Source organism: Corvus moneduloides, chromosome 10 (genome assembly GCF_009650955.1).
Source record: "Corvus moneduloides isolate bCorMon1 chromosome 10, bCorMon1.pri, whole genome shotgun sequence".
Classification (NCBI taxonomy): domain Eukaryota; kingdom Metazoa; phylum Chordata; class Aves; order Passeriformes; family Corvidae; genus Corvus; species Corvus moneduloides.
Window position 1 is genome coordinate 17220135 of NC_045485.1, and position 15744 is coordinate 17235878.

At 45.3% G+C, this 15744-nt stretch overlaps 1 long non-coding RNA gene across 4 annotated transcripts in view; it reads right to left on the reverse strand.

The window, feature by feature from the left end:
• Positions 1-15744, reverse strand: part of LOC116448992 — a 62415-nt gene that overhangs the window by 25569 nt on the left and 21102 nt on the right. For 2 of the 4 annotated variants that reach the window (XR_004242189.1, XR_004242187.1), the window contains 2 exons: positions 7798-8119; positions 7078-7210 (listed from right to left, as the gene is read on the reverse strand). This is a non-coding gene — a long non-coding RNA (uncharacterized LOC116448992). The remainder of the gene's footprint in view (positions 1-7077; positions 7211-7797; positions 8120-15744) is intronic. The other 2 variants (XR_004242188.1, XR_004242190.1) reach the window with 2 other exon arrangements.

Genomic DNA, 15744 nt, shown 5'->3' on the forward strand with positions numbered 1-15744 from the left:
TTGGAGCTCACCACATTGGGAGGGGTATGGAGATACAGCAAGTGGGGGATCTATAGCCCAAAGGAGAATCCCTTTTTCCAGCCCCTTCCTGTCTTGTACAAAGTGCTCTAAAGTGAAGATAACATTCAGCCTTGTGTTTCATGATGCTGCAATGGTGGAAAAGGCTCACAAGTGCTGTCCCACAGATGAAGGCACATTATATGAGCTGGGTAGAAGTAACCCTCAGTGCAAATGCTCTTAGTTATGTGAAAAGCAGGTTTGGCACTGTGGCTCATAGTGGGGGCTGTGAGCTGATCAGCAATAAATTATTGGATTGCTGTACCTCAGCTGTGACCTTGAGTCTTCAGGAAAAGAAGTCTCCACAACTGTGATCTCTGGGCTATTGTGGTATGTAGATCCCAGGAGGCAAGTCTGGTTTACTCTGGCTCTTAGCAAACAAGAATCTGCATCACAAAACCCAATATCACAGTTGGCATTAACCACCGAGCACCTTACTAGTTATCTCTGCAGACATACCCAGGTGAAATGGCCCAGTAAAGCCAGAAGACCCCTACCTGCATAAGAAATACCCATGCTGATGAGAATTGGCTGCTCATGACATGAGAACATGCAGCAGCTCTTCCAGTGCTGAAGAAGAGACATCCTCCAGCAGCTCCTTTTGTTGCTCCTTATAAGTGTTTTTCGATGTTAATTAAAGGTGATGGGTCTTTGCACTAGGTGGGAATTAAACTCAGTGGAGTTCCACTAGCCAGAAATAACAATAAGGACAACACAATCCATTGGGAATTTCTTTTGACTTCAGGTGTGTTTCCACTCAAAAAGGTGACATGGATTGCAAGGACAGGACCACCCAAACCAATTACCTCAAATACTGTCCTGTCCTGACAGCAATGGTATCCTGAGAGAATTCACTTTCACTACCCACAATCCTGCACCCTGGAACTCTCACCTGGCACATCTGACTGAGGTGGACCTAGGAATATTCTAAAAATGGAGCTTTTACATCCCCCGCAGGGGTACAAAGCACAGTGAAAACGGTGTGACTCAGATACTGCCTGGAACATGTAATGAGGATATTAAACTAGATCGTCGTTTTATAGGTTACCTTATTTTTAATTGGGAAAAAAAAAAAAAAAAAAAAGAAAACACAGAAGCCAACCAACCTACATATTTGGCCTTCAGATGAATTTTTTTGTTTTACGTGACAGCTTTTTCCTCTACTTAAAAATTTGCATAAATACTGTCAAGACAGGACATGCATGGTAAAGAATATGCAAAATCCTGAGCTAAGCCCAGCTGCCTCTCCCACTGTGCTGTGCCAGGACAGAGCAGCGGGGCTAGTACTGGGAGCAGCCCCTCTTTCTCCATGCCACTAGGTCAGGGACATGGTCCTGCTGGCACAGAGCCCTTCAGGGAGCCTTTCTTGACAGACCCCACACAGAGAGCCCAATTTGGGTTCACTCAGCCCTTTTCCTGTAAGGTCACCATGGTGGTGAAGGGGGATTAGCTTATTTTCCTGTGGAAATTGAAAATAAGAAGCTTCAATGTGACCTCCCCTGCCAAGAAGGGAGAGCAGGCAGGCAAAGCACAGCAGTGAAAGCCAAGGATGCTGGAAGGGACGTGAGGTTGTGTTTACCCACACAAGGGCACCCTGCAGAATTTCACGCAGAATTAATTCAGCTCGTGCAAACTCCCGTGCAGACACTTACTTGTGGTTCAGGGAGATTTATCTCTGCTAACAGGATTAGGAAAGGTTTAAGCTAAACCAAAAAGAATACACACAAGCACATTCACAGCTTAGAAAACAAACAAATACTGAGCAAACCTGCCTTTAGACATGGCCAAAGAAACCAGAGCTCCCTTCCCAGAAGCCCTCGGCACAGAGAGCATGTTATCTAATGCCATCCCTCTTTGCTGCTTTTCCTGCTGCACCCCTACCTTACCACCCACTCAGAACAGAAAATTGCTGCACTTTACACCTACATGCTGCTAAATGACTTACCTCACTCCAGAATTTGGCCCAAGTAGCCACAGTGGAATATGAAGAGGTGTGCAAAACAGCTAAGAAAATTTTTTTTGTCCCTCTAAGAGGGCAGTGGGCAGCAGAGTGTTCCTGTGCTGTGAGAGCCTAGCACTGTGCTGCAGTAGGAAAAGACAAAGGCAAAACAGAGCTCCAGCTGCTAGCCCACATGCAGCACAAGGAGGCTACTGCTCAAACCAGATATGACCAAGACTTCCAAAACCCCTATTGGTGGGGAAACACTTCCCATTTAAACAGTCCCTTTACAGTGAGGACATTTGCACACATTGAGAGGGCATTTGCTGTCTGCCCCAGTAGTACTGCTGCCATCTGTCCCAAGCTCTGCAGCGGTTCAGCTGGAGGTACAATGTGACCCAGCAGGGAAAGCAAAGTCTGCTGCATCCTCCTGAAAGGGCAGGGTGGATCTCCATCTGCATGGTGTGGTTGCTTTGAGATGGAATTTGGTTTGGACTTTGGGGTAATAGCAGGAGTCCCGTGATGTTCATTCTGGAAAGATGAGGGTGTTGGGCTTACATTTTTTCCAAAAGGTTAGGAGCTGTGGTGAGCCTAATAACTCTGGCATGTCAACCTGTGCTACCCAGGGGGAAGAGCACCACCTTCTGAATTACCAAGTCAAATTGACTGTAGCAATCAACTTCTCCTTCTAAGTCCCCATCCAAAAACAAACAGGCCCAACCCTGCTTAACTTATGAGATCATAGCCCAAGGCAGTGTAGCTCCCTGAGACATCACTGCCTCACCCATCATCTACAAACATCAGTTGTGCAGGGATGGTATGGATCTCTCCCAGATTTTACATACATAGAGATCTCTGACCAATGACATTAGCCCACTAGGAAGTGCCTGCAGCACCTCTCCAAGGTGGTAGGCAACCAGCAGAGCCATGGAAATAAGGACAGAGCAATGGAATCATCAGGAACACGTCCTTTGTGGATCTCTAATCTCTCCCGGCTGGCTCGGAGTGAAAGCCTCTTGCCCAAATTGGTGTTTGTCATTCAAAGTTGCCTTTTGTGAACCTTGCCACACCAATGCTTTGCTGCTGCTCCGTTCTACTCTGGGTAACATATTCATCTTCTCATCATCACCTTAGAACCTATTTGCATTGTTAAATTGCTAAAAGAAATTGGTTTTCCCTTGATACCTTCAAATCAAAGCTGCTGGAGCTGAAGATGTTTCTTCTGTTAAGTAATGTTACTAACCCTTAATGGGTTTCTCAAATGAATAATCCACACATTTCACTTCATAAATCATAGTCTTACTGTCCTACAATTCATGCCTGGCTCATCACTGAAGCAAAAATTTCTCATTGACATGTTCTTGAATCTGGCCTTTTCATAGCATTGGTTCTCTGACATCAATATAGGAACCTTCACCAATGCTAACAGAACTAACTTTATTGATCAACACCTTACACATGGCAAAACAGAGGTATGACAAGCTGCAGAGGTTTGTGACAGGTCAGGCTGCGACTCTACCTGTGCCTGATATCAGAAGGTCTGAACTCCGGACCCAAGACAGCTCTTTAACCACTACTTTCTACCAACTTTTTTTCATGAGATGCTTTGCAACACAAAACACATGAAACAGAAAGAATAGGAGAAGGAGAACTCTTAATCTCCTAAACAGAGCAAAAGTGTTGTAACTGGTACACTTGATAAGCATTCCATAAGTTGCATTGTCTTGAGTGTTCTGCTTGACAGCCTTGATCCCGGAAATTAGTTCCATTCAATAGTTTAATAAAGAAAATCACATTAATTAATTGACAATGTGTATACCACTTTTGCAGGCTACACAAAGCTAAGATGAGCTGACATTATATAGAAGAGAAGACCAAAAGTCAAAATTATCTTGATCATTTGTGAACATTGGGGATGGGGGGGTTTAATTAGTAAAAATCAGTGCAAGATACTATGCTTGTAAAGGAATCCTTCCTGCCTGCTCAGCACAGGTAAGCTCTCGACTGGTGGATTGCCTGTAGCCTCACTCACCCTTCAAAAAATATGTGGACAGATCACAGAGTCCAGGGAAAAATCAGAAATATGGGAAACACCATCTCCAGCAAACACACGAGCTGGGGTGTTTAGGCAAGGGGGGAGCTGATTAAATGGAGCAAGCGGGATGTCCTCAACTGTGTACAAGGCTATGCAAGAAAAGGCTTCCAATCAGCCCTTCTTCAGTGGCTGTATGAAAAATTCACTTTTGATTCCTAGACCTGTTTCTGTACCAATTGCATACTTTATGGTTAAGAAAGAAGCTTGAAATATAATTTAAGGGTAATCTAAAGGTTAAAAAAAGTTGAAGTTAAAAAAAAAAAACAAACTGAAAAAAGTTTGTCTTATGTCATGATTTGGCTCATGCTGGATGGGAAGATCCAGGATTTTTGATCACCATTTGGCAATACTTACTTGCTTCCCTAAAGGGTTTTTAAATGGCACCAACATTTTATCAGCCCTGTTACCTCCTCCCATTGTCTGTGTTTTCATTGACATGGGTATCTTGAGCCTTGAGCAGGTTTCCAAAGCACCCAGGCTGCACAGGAGACATGGAGCCCCCTCTCCCTATTTTATGGCAACTCAGCATCAAATTCCTCCTTATCTCCCTGCAGCACTTTCTAAAACTCAATCTGACTTGCTCTGCAGTGACCTATGTAGGTCTTACAGTGCTCTTCACCTCCCAGATTTCACTCTCTGTGTCTTGCAAGCATCAATATCCAGAGTAAATTTTCCCTCCAGCTAGGAGCTTGGCTTTCTGTCAGAGCAGTCTCATTTTCCTACCTTCATGCACACTTGCATTTCCTTAATCAAGAGCACGAACTTCCATTAAACAGGAGAGTCTAAATGACAAGTGTTAAAGCAGTTTTTTAACCTATTCTCATTCAGCAGGTGCCCTACTTCCCTGCAGACTGGGCACTGCCTCCAGCCTACTCACAAAATTGTGCCCTTACTGACACCAGGATCTCATTTTTATCCTGATTTCCAGCTCCTTGTAGACAAAATAAAAAAAATAGCAACTTGTGTGCATCACATCTAAAACCATGTGCATAAGTTCAAAGATAATTAGACTTTTAGCTGCTAAATGCTGTGCAAAGCACACATTTAGCAGCTAAAACTGATTTTAATCTTTGCTTAATTCTTTTGCCAGAGAGTCCCATTCATAGTGAGGCAGCTGTCTAAATATCTTGGCCCTTTGGGGTGAGGAGACAGGGAAGCCTCTTGCAGTGCTTGTGCATGACCTCAGCTGGCTTCTCCCACCAAGAGCTGATTCCAACTTATTTGGGGCAGAGGATGCCAATGGGTCTAGGCCCCCAAGGAAATAGTTTATCTGTGAAGGGCAAAAATTCTCTTTCCTGGGTTTGGATAGCCCGTTGTAACAGAAATTTGGGTAGAGAGAGTAGCCAGATTAATGCAAAGTAACAGCCATATTAGCAAGGAGGTACATGGATTTACACCCCATTGCCTTCACACTGGTCAGGCATGAAGCCCTCAATCACTGCATCCTTCACCCTCTATGACAGTAAAAAGAGTCTCCCCTTGAGTCAAAAAGGGGACTGAACAGCCAGAAGACAGCTGCAAACAGTGGGACAGTCACATGACTATACCCAAAACTCTGGGGTTTGGCTGATATTTCTTCTTTCACAGCACCTTGTCTAAGCTTTACAGTCTTAGAAGTGCCTGCTGGCATTATAACTCCTTAAAAATAAGTAAACAGAACACTTTTTTTAATCATCTCAAATTATCTTCTGTGGAACATGATTAGACATTAGTGCTTTCTACATCCAGGAGTGTTCACACATACACACAAAGGGGTGAGGCCAGGACCCATCAACAAAAAATTAATGAATCTTCCCTCTGCAACAGGCAGTACCCTAGGCCAAGGTCCATTTACCTCAGTGTCTCAATATCCTCCAATATTTAGGGAACTAAGACATTACTCTGTAGTCAGATGATACTCGTGCATATGGGATATGTAAGGCACTGAGATAGGAAGGAACCAAACAAAAGAATATGCCTGTGCCGTGACGAGAAAATATGCTTTGCTCCTCCTCAAAAAGGCTGGTGCACTCCTCAGCTCCAGACCAAGGCTAATTATCGTTTAAGGATTAAAATGCTCCTTATGTTTTGGATTTTTTTATTTTTCTTGACCAATTTCTCTCTTACTGGCCCTCAGCTTCTAAACTATAGGAAGTGGCATAAAAATTGCATTATTTTCAATATGTTCCTGACACCTAATCAGGCAAGGGTTTCCATTACAATTTCTGGCTAGTTCTTTTCGCCCTCAGAGCCTGGGAAACCACGGTCTTGTGCGAGGAAAGGAGATGAGAACCATGAAACAGAGCTGGGAGAGGACACAAATTGCAAGAGACATGTGGAAAGCAAACAGTCGCTACAAGACAAGATTTTCCTTTCAGGCCTGTGTTCAGATGGTCTAAATTGTCAGCCAGTCCCTCTGCCAAGTATTTCCCAATGGGTGGCTCTCAGTGGCTCCCTGCTCGACACCATGCTGAGAGACTTACAAAAAATTCAAAAGCCTTACAGACAGCAGGGAGTTTTATTTACCTCCCATTTACCAGGGCTGCACAGTTAGCTGATAGACTGCACAGCACTTTGAACTGGGAAAGCTCTAGACAGAGGAGTATTAGAGTTAGTAATGAAAATTATCATGAAGAAAAGGCTTTTTAAATTTTCTTTCAGGGTCCCTATAAATGCAATGCCTCCAAGTCTAAAAGACTGCTAGCTCACACAAAAATTATAAAAGACTGCTCTTGAATAAAGAGTCAACAGGACTCAGAAATCACACCTAAGAAGAAATAATACAAAGGCTTGTCTAGAAACAGATATAAAAAACAACAACAAATCCATTTGGGATCCGTCAGGCTTGCCTGCACGCCTTACAGTCACCTTCCTAGGAGTTCACACCCACACTACGATTATAAAAGCCTGCTTCAAAATCAAACAAAACCCACAGTGTATCACAAGACAGGTATAAAAGCATGACAGTTTCATCCTCAATATTGTTACTTTTCCCAGTTTGATATACCTTCTCCCAGCTTGCTCATCCAAGAAATTCTACCCTTTCCTTCTGGAGTAAGGCTGGTGGTTGCTGAAGGCCTCCTACAGTTCACCAATGGTCTCAGCACTTGCAGGATACAGCTTCACATCAGTGTTCTTGGCTGGAAGGATGAAATTACAAATAAATCAAACCACAACCAAAAAACCTCCAATCCCTGGCAACTCAGAAGCTTACAGTCATTATATTCATCTGCAGGATGTGAACTTTCCGTGCGCTTACTGATTTCTCTTATTAAGCAATCATCAAACACTGATAGGAATTTTTTTGCAGGAAATGGGAGTACAATGTGTTCATAAAAAAAACCCCCAACACCAATAGAGCAGGCAGCCAGTACATGCCACTTGACATTTCAGGATATTAAGTTATACTGTGGCCCCAGCTTATAAGTTCAGCAAGACCCACGAGAGAACTCCTTGGAGACCTGCTGTGCTTTCATTTCAACAGTGATAGCCACACAGGCTAATTGAGGGCAGGAGCCACGTGTGCTCTGTCACAGCCATCCTGCTGCCCTTCCTCTCTCCTGGCAGCTCCTACACTGCTCACAGTCTGCCTACTCCGGCCAGCTTTCTCCTTTAGCTGCTGAGCATGCTCTTCTGGGGGTGAGGAAAAGAAAAGAAAAAAGAGGAGTTGCCAGGTAAAAAAAATCCAGTGAAAATAATAAATAAAATTTCAGAGAAAACCTCATACCTCTGTCAAACAGACCTGACTGTATTTTTGGGGTGTGAAGTTCAAAGCCCAAAGCATCTCACCCCTGGATGGCAGATCACGTCGGAGTTGCGGGTATTGCAAGTACAGACTGGAGATCCAGGGTCAGGCACTGAAGCTCACAATCTGAACAGACTTACAGGCTGGTTTTGTCCACATCATTTCCAAAAGGGCAGAAAGGAGGAGGTTGAGCAACAGCAGTAGATGGGCCAGCTGTATGGGAGATGGAGAGACACCCATCCTGGAACAGCAGGAGCAGCCACCAAGGCTGGCGTGGCTCAGCCTATTCCTGGTGGAGTTTCTGCTGATAGAAAGGGAAAAACACTGAGTCACTTCATAAGGAAACATCCTCTTCCTTACCTGAGACAAGGCTGAAGCTGGGTGCAGAAGCTGTGAGCTGCCACCTGTGGGCCTGTGTCCCCACAGGCTTTCACCTGCTGTGGTAGCAAGAGAAACACAGCTATAGCAGAGACAACACACCCCTCCTTTATGGGGAGGACAGAGAAAAGGGATGGCTGGGAGCTCCTGGGGACTGGGTCCAGACAGCCTCTCTCTCAGGGGAGCAACACATGTACTCTGATGGTTGAAATTTGCTTTAAGCGACCAAGAGCTGCACAGGTACAACTCAGTTCAGGTCACCAATGCTCCTGGAGCTCTCCACACGTTCACATCCAAAAGGCTCAGATGATCTTTGAAAGCTTGCAGGGTTGCTGCCAGTACTGCTACTACTCCCAGTTAAAGGCACCTCTCAGGTGTCACATAGGGAGCCACATTCTCCTGTCCATTGTCCAACCTGTGCTGAGGGTTTCTTTCAGCCCACTGAAGCGATCAGCTCTTGCAGGATGCGGCTTTGTACTGATTTGGGAAGAGCAGCTGCCTCACTACTACACTGTGTAGACAGCCTGGCTAAGAACAACTTCCATACCCAGCTCAGCCTTCCATCTGTGTGTGACATCAGGCACACAGACAAAAGGAGTCCTAAGGAGCAAGCTACCTGTTTGAGATCACCCAGCTGGTCAAGGGAGGATCAGGAAGCAATCAGTGCCTCCCAGTCCCCATCATCCTGGCAGAGCCCTGCTCCTGAAAGAGGAATGGTCAGGGATGAATCAAACCCAGCACACACTGCCCAATGAAGAATTACGAGACTATAAAGCAACCCAGCTGCAGACCAGCCTAACAGAGGAGCAGCCAAAACCTTTTGTGGAAGGGCCACTGAGAATCCCATCATATTCCGACCCTGGTAATATCTGCTTCATCGCTTGCAATGTGATCATACAGAAAAGTCATGCGAAGGTAAAACACTTAATTAAAACACTAATGCTGCAAGCATTCACCTCCATGTAGGCGTGGAAACCTTCAAGTTTCCTTTTTATTATACGAATGGGATCCTGCTTTTCATTGGCACAATGGAAAGGAGCCACAAGAATTCCACATGCACAGCATCAGACCCCGCGACCAGCCTCGACATGCAGAGCGTCAGTAATAAAACACACCCCTACAGGGATTTAGCACTTTGGCTTGTGCTCAGCTGGGGGACTTGGGCAGGACTTTCACTCTTCAGACATAAAAAAATATTAATTATAATCATCTCTGTCATTATTTCAACCCCCGCACCCCCCCCCCCTTCCCTGTTACCAAAAGGAAGAGGAGCCATGTCCTAATGGGATTGTGGGTTTGCATGAACAAGATGGGGCTCTGTGTGTGTGTGTACTGCATTTGCCCTGGAAATCAAACAGCAGTTTCAGCAAGGGCATCCTGGGAAGGGCCCTCAGGTGCCAAAAGAGAAATTCAGGGAAATGTTCCTTTATTAAAACAATTACAACAGCTGCTGCAGGTACTTCCTTATGCACACACGCAGGCACCCCTCCTTCCTGTCCATCACACACATCCCCTCTGCCCCAGACACTCTTGCACAACCAGATTACAAAGTAGTTTTCAACTTAAATCTATGCAGGACCCACAGCCTTTCTCTTACCAACCTACCATACCTCCCTGGTGCGTTTGTCCTCCTCACCCCTACCCTTCCCAATAAACGTCTTGCCCTGTCCTGTCCGACCACAAGAGTCCCCAAAGTGCACACACCAGTGGTTTTACAGTGGCACCACAACAGGCACTGCAGCCAAAAGGACAGGCCAGAGAGTGCACAAGGTCTGAAATGGCCAGCCAAGGCAAGGACTTTCCGGGGATTCCTGAAATTATCTCCTTTCCTATAGACTACCTTTTACTCCCTTTCTAACTGTCTCTTCCCATGAACAGCAGTGGTAGTGTCCTGCATCACTCACTAATCAGTGGTTAAGTGAGTGGTCATGCAACAAATTTTGAGAATTAGCTCTTTGCCAAACACCACCCCATAAAAGTGTGCAAAGCTGCTTCCACAACACCTGGAAACCTTCTCCCCTAGGGTCCTGGTTAGACTAGTTGCAAGGTGCAATTCCTGATTTTCCACTACATCCTTCCCCTGCACTGTCACTTTCTCCTTCCAGCTCTATTCCACCCACGAGCTATCCTGCTTTGGCCTTTTATATGGTATCTAGTCCCAAAACTTGACAGGGATGGTCTCCTCCTTAGCTGTCTGTGTAGTGTCTACCAACACGGGGCTGTGATCCACATCTAAAATCTACAAGAGGGAAACTGCAAACCTATAATACCAAGGGGCATGCAACTATTTTGTCTTTCATTGAAAAGCCTGCAAAGAGGCAGGAAAATGCAGACACACTGGTGTACCCTCCTCCTCTTACACCTAGTCCCCTGTTTACAGTTTACCTGCATTGCAAATAGAGTTTGGGAAGAGCATAGGACTGCAGGCAGGACCACTGAGCAGGCCAGGCCATTCCTGGACATGTTGCATGGTGCCATACATCTATGCCTCCTACAGCTGGCTGCAGGACTTAATCTATAAATTGATCCAGGTGGACAATTATGAGAAAGATTGGGCTCCAACACAGGATGGGGGAAGAGTAAAGACACACAGGGCTGCAGCCCAGTAGAAAACCCTGTCAGTGTCATTTTCACCTTCAGTGCTGCTGCTGCTCACAGCTTCACCTGGCCATGCACCCTGCCATGGTCAAACAGGTACCAGATGCTGCTCTTCAGGTCTGTTCTGCCTTTGCTTTGTGCAGGTGTTGGCAACCACACTTACACACAAAGCCAGGCAAAATCCAGCCTATCCTGGAGAGCATGGCTCCGAGGTGCTGCCTAGAGGCTACATTTCACCTTGCAGGCACACCCTGCAACGGGGCACAGATGCTACACACGTATGGCAGAAGTCATCTTGCTCATTGACCTCTGTTATTCTCCATAGCTGGTTCATCCATGGCAACGGTTTGTTCCTGCTCCAACCAATTCTTTGTTCATTTTGGGCACACTAGGAGAAGGAAGACTGCATGCTCCTGGTAATTCCCATTTGGCCAGGATGCCCTCTCTTTTCACACAGATGCCAGCAGGCTCCGCTACCAGAAACAGAAGGACATTCTGATCAAGAATCTGACTAATTAAAAAGAAATTTGAATTTCAAGCACTTTTTTAGTTAGACTTGCTTAGGACAAACCGCTGCAACTCATTATGCCTCAACTTCTTCATATGGAAATTAGAGAGATATGAGACTTCCGAAGCTCATAAATATCTAAAAGGGACAAGGGTTAAATGGTTGCTAATAAAGCCCCCACTTGCCTCAGCAGCATCTGTAACCAATATCCATTTAGCCTTGGTAAAAACAAGGTCAATAAGCAGACAGAAAACTGTTTGACCTGCAAGACAGCCATCCTTCTGTCAGTGGAGGCTTGCAAAATGCTCAAGCACCTTTAACCACAGCCCTTCAGCTCTGAGATTTGAAGAAAGGTAAAAGCCTATACACTTGGGCTCATCCTGGGAAGCATAGAGGTCTCTCAGAAACATGACACCTAGATAGGCAAAGCATTAGTGTCCGAGAAATATTTCTGTAGGGCCAGAAGATTGGATGAAGCTGTGAAAGATCCAGCTCAGCAGCTCAGTCCATTGCCCAAAATAACCAGGTGGTGGCATGTGGGCTCCACCCCCACCAAGCCCACCAGCAAATGCCCAGCAATCCCAGCGCATGCTCACCCCACCATCACGCTTTGCCAGGCATTGGTGGTGGACAGCACCCCACCCTGAGAAAACATGGGGCATTCTTGGCACTTTGCACTGCAGGCAAGGTCATCAGACACGATGACAGATTCTTTGCCTGCCAGATCCACGGAGGCATGCAGGGGAATATGATCCTGCCCTGAGCAAATGCCAAGTTTGATTGGGGCTGATCGCTCCAAGATCCTTCCTGTGAGGATCTTGAAAAGAGGGAGTTGCTTGCCACCCGTAACGAACCCAAAGACAAGAACATGAAGGCTTGAGAGGATTTTGGCCAAGCCTCCCCCAAACCTGTAACGTGGAGTGGCAGAACCCACGAGAACAGACAACATTTCTGTTAGGAAGTACAGAGGAAAGTGGCATTTCTCCCAATGGCCTACAGCCCAGCAAGCATAACCCACCACAAATGGACATGGCAGAGCTCCCAGGCATCCCTTGCAACTTGGCACTAATTTGGCCCTTGGAAAACAGAAACTTTGGCCTTTTACAAAACAACCCGCCTGACATGAGGCTCAAATAGTTGGCTGAGCAGAGCTGGGATCCGCCCTCATTCTCCTTCAGGCACCCTCTGTGGGACCTTGAATGGGCCCTGCCTCCTCTACTCTCTGCTTCAGTGTTCCACTGAGGACAACATCCATTTCTCACTTCAGCAGAGAGCTGTACCTAAATGCGTTAATTGAAAGGACACCCCAGTGTTATGGGGATGGCCTCACCCCACTCCAGCCAGTTCTGGGGCACACATCTCATGAAGATTTCCCTCCTTTTGCTCTGCAGCAGCACAGCAATGCTATCACAGATGCCTCAGAGCTCTGCTGAGGCCCATGGAACTCCAAAGGAGTCAGGAGAACAGAGCCAAGTCAATGTACAAGGCCTCCATGGTGCTTCTGTATCTCCACCAGCCCTAGAAACTGGGAGTTCCACTTTGTCAAAGATGCCCACAAAATGACAGCTCAAGTCCAAATTATATCTCTTTTTCCCTGTGTGCAAAATACATATCAGTTATTATGTGTTTCTTCTCCCTGTGATGGAAACCCATCCTTCTTCGTCCAGCAAGCAACAAAGAAAACTACAGAGGCAGCAAATATTAACCAAATCCTGTCCTAAAGCCTCCCCACACATACATTTTTCCCTCCACCATCTGTTTTGCAAATGCAACAAACTAAACAAGCTCCCAGTAGCTAAATTCCTTGCATCTCAGAAAGCACATGGATCCCTGTGCCAAAGTAAACAATCTCATAGATCATTTACATAAAACAAGTGAATTAATTTCATCATAAACAAAGAACAACAAATTGGTTCAAAGCCTGCCATAGTACATTCTGTGGAAACATCACCCAGCAAAGAGAGGAGTAAAATAACCATAGTGGGACGTTCAGTGCATAGCCAGCCTGGCACCCTTACCTTCAAACCAGCGCAGGAAGCACAAACCTACTCTTCCTACAGCTCTCATACAGAATAATGCCAACCAGCTTCCCGCTGCTCCTGCGGGTTTAGTAGCAGTGCAATGCAAAAGGTAGAAAAGATCATCCATTCCAAAGATCAACACAGAGAAGGGATGATGTGGCCCTGTCACCCTGGCACATGGGAGAACTGGTTATGGGCTGGATCAGGTGCAGGAAGCCATTGCAGCACAATGCCCATGCACCCATTCACAGCAACATGGTGATACACTGATGGGGGGGAAAAAAAAGAAGGGAAAGAAGTATGTTTCCCTCATATGGAGCTTCCTTTCTCCTTGGGTTCATGGGCATGCACTGAATTCTGGGATATGAACAAGTGTCAACAACCCAACACAAAACAAATCACCAGCCTGAGAGTAGAAAAGGCTGGAGAGTGGAAAGATGGGCTCCCACTTCCATACAGGACTGGAGCTGATCTGGCCTCGACTCCTTTGGGAAAAGTCCTAGAGTCACAGCTCCATCTGGAGTCTCAGATTTGGCTAGATGCAGGCTGAGGACATCCCCACACAGACTGGTCTAGAAATCCCACCTGGAGTTTGACTTCAGGGGCTCAGGATTGGAGATTCACTCTTTCAATAGATCAGCCACCAAATTCAGCTCTTTACAAAGATACACTCTGATGTGCCCTAGGTGAATTCAGATGAAACCGCAAGCTTACACTGAAAGAAGAGTACTCAGATAGCTTTTCCATTTGTTTAGAAACAGATTCTAATTAAACCTGTGCAATTTTCCCAAAGAGGCAGCACTGTGCAGCTCAAACTCAACAGCTTCTATCAGAGCCCAAAGCTGGGAGGTTCATCCAAGTGACCCATTAACCTGCTCTATTATCAATTTCTTTCAAGTCATCCATGCTCGTGGCATGTTTCCATTACCAGGACCCATAAAAAGATTATTTTTGATGTAGACTTTAAACAGCTGGACCCTAAATGCACGTCCCAGAGCATTCATATCATTCACCCATATCACTACCAGGAGTGGAAAAAGTGCCTCCCTTGGAGGAAAGGAGCTGTGTGGTGGCACTTCACCCATGGATCAATACGGTGCTTTTGAAAAGCTGCTACCAAGAAAACAAAAAGCAAACAAAATATCCCTCCTTATCACTTCAAAGCACATTGATTTGGAGTCAAAACACAGCAAACAGATTATTCTCATGAGCCCCAGTTCCTGCAGAGACCCATGGAAATCCGTGTGGCACTCCAAGTGCCGAAACTTGAGAAAGAGTCTGAATCCCAGTGGCCTTGCTAAGTATTACAGACAATTCTCCCTGGTACCAGTTACAGTAATGAATCAGGAAAGATGACACATTAAAAAAGGGCAATAGAAAAAAAGTGGTTTTTTTCTTCTCATTACACACTTCTGGAGGTGACATACTGTGGACAGCAACTGAAACAATAAAATGCATTCCAATGTTCTATATGTATTGATTATTTGATGGTCTCCTTTTAAACCAGCAGCTTTGAATGCTTTCACAAAAAAAAAAATTGCTGAAATAGATAGAGCTTGAGTTTGGATACAGTCTGTGCTGGCATAAATAAAAAACAAGTCCATGGATAAGAAGAGAATTAGAGTGGATATAAGTACACAAAAATTACTCAAATCAGCTTATGGATTTAATGCATTCTGCTGACGGGGTGGTAGGGGAGGTTGTTTATTTAATCAAGAGAGTTTTTGGGCATACTGAAAAACAAAAGTAGGGAAGGCTAACCCACTATTGCTAGATCCCACTCCAATCTGAGGTTTGCCTCTCTGTTTCTATGGCTCGGAACATTTGCTTCTGAATGCAAAATTCAAATAAACATTGCCCAGGTGACACTGTACAGCCCCCGCTTTGCTAATGTTCATATTGGAACAGACAACAAATGGGCAAAACTAGTTTGGAGAGCAGTCAGGGAGGGATGGAAGCAGCACACGGTTGCCTTGGAGTTATCCAGGTTTATCTACACATCACACTGTATGCTCCCTGGTTCTCATAATTAGAGTGTCTAGACAGGAGATGATGCCAGTGAAGTAGCAAACAAAAAAGGTTTTTACAGAGTTTTTCAGAGGAGCCCATCTAAAGCAATGACTACAGAAAAATGACAGACATCAGAGTTGCAGAACCTAGCTAAGATAAAATTTTGACCCAAGTGAAGGTCTTTTCATAGCCATTCACATCCCAAAAGCACTGATGGCTCAAGCACTCAGGAGGGCTCAGAGCTTTTGAACCAGCATCACACTAGAGGTTTCTGCAAAAGTGATTCCAGCTGCCTCAGCTTAATCCAAATACTGGCATTTAGCAGCCTCAACTTGTGTAAACCAGCTTCACTCCACTGAAGTCAATAACAATTGACACCAGCTGAGAATCTGGCTCTCAGTGTGGTTTAAATAT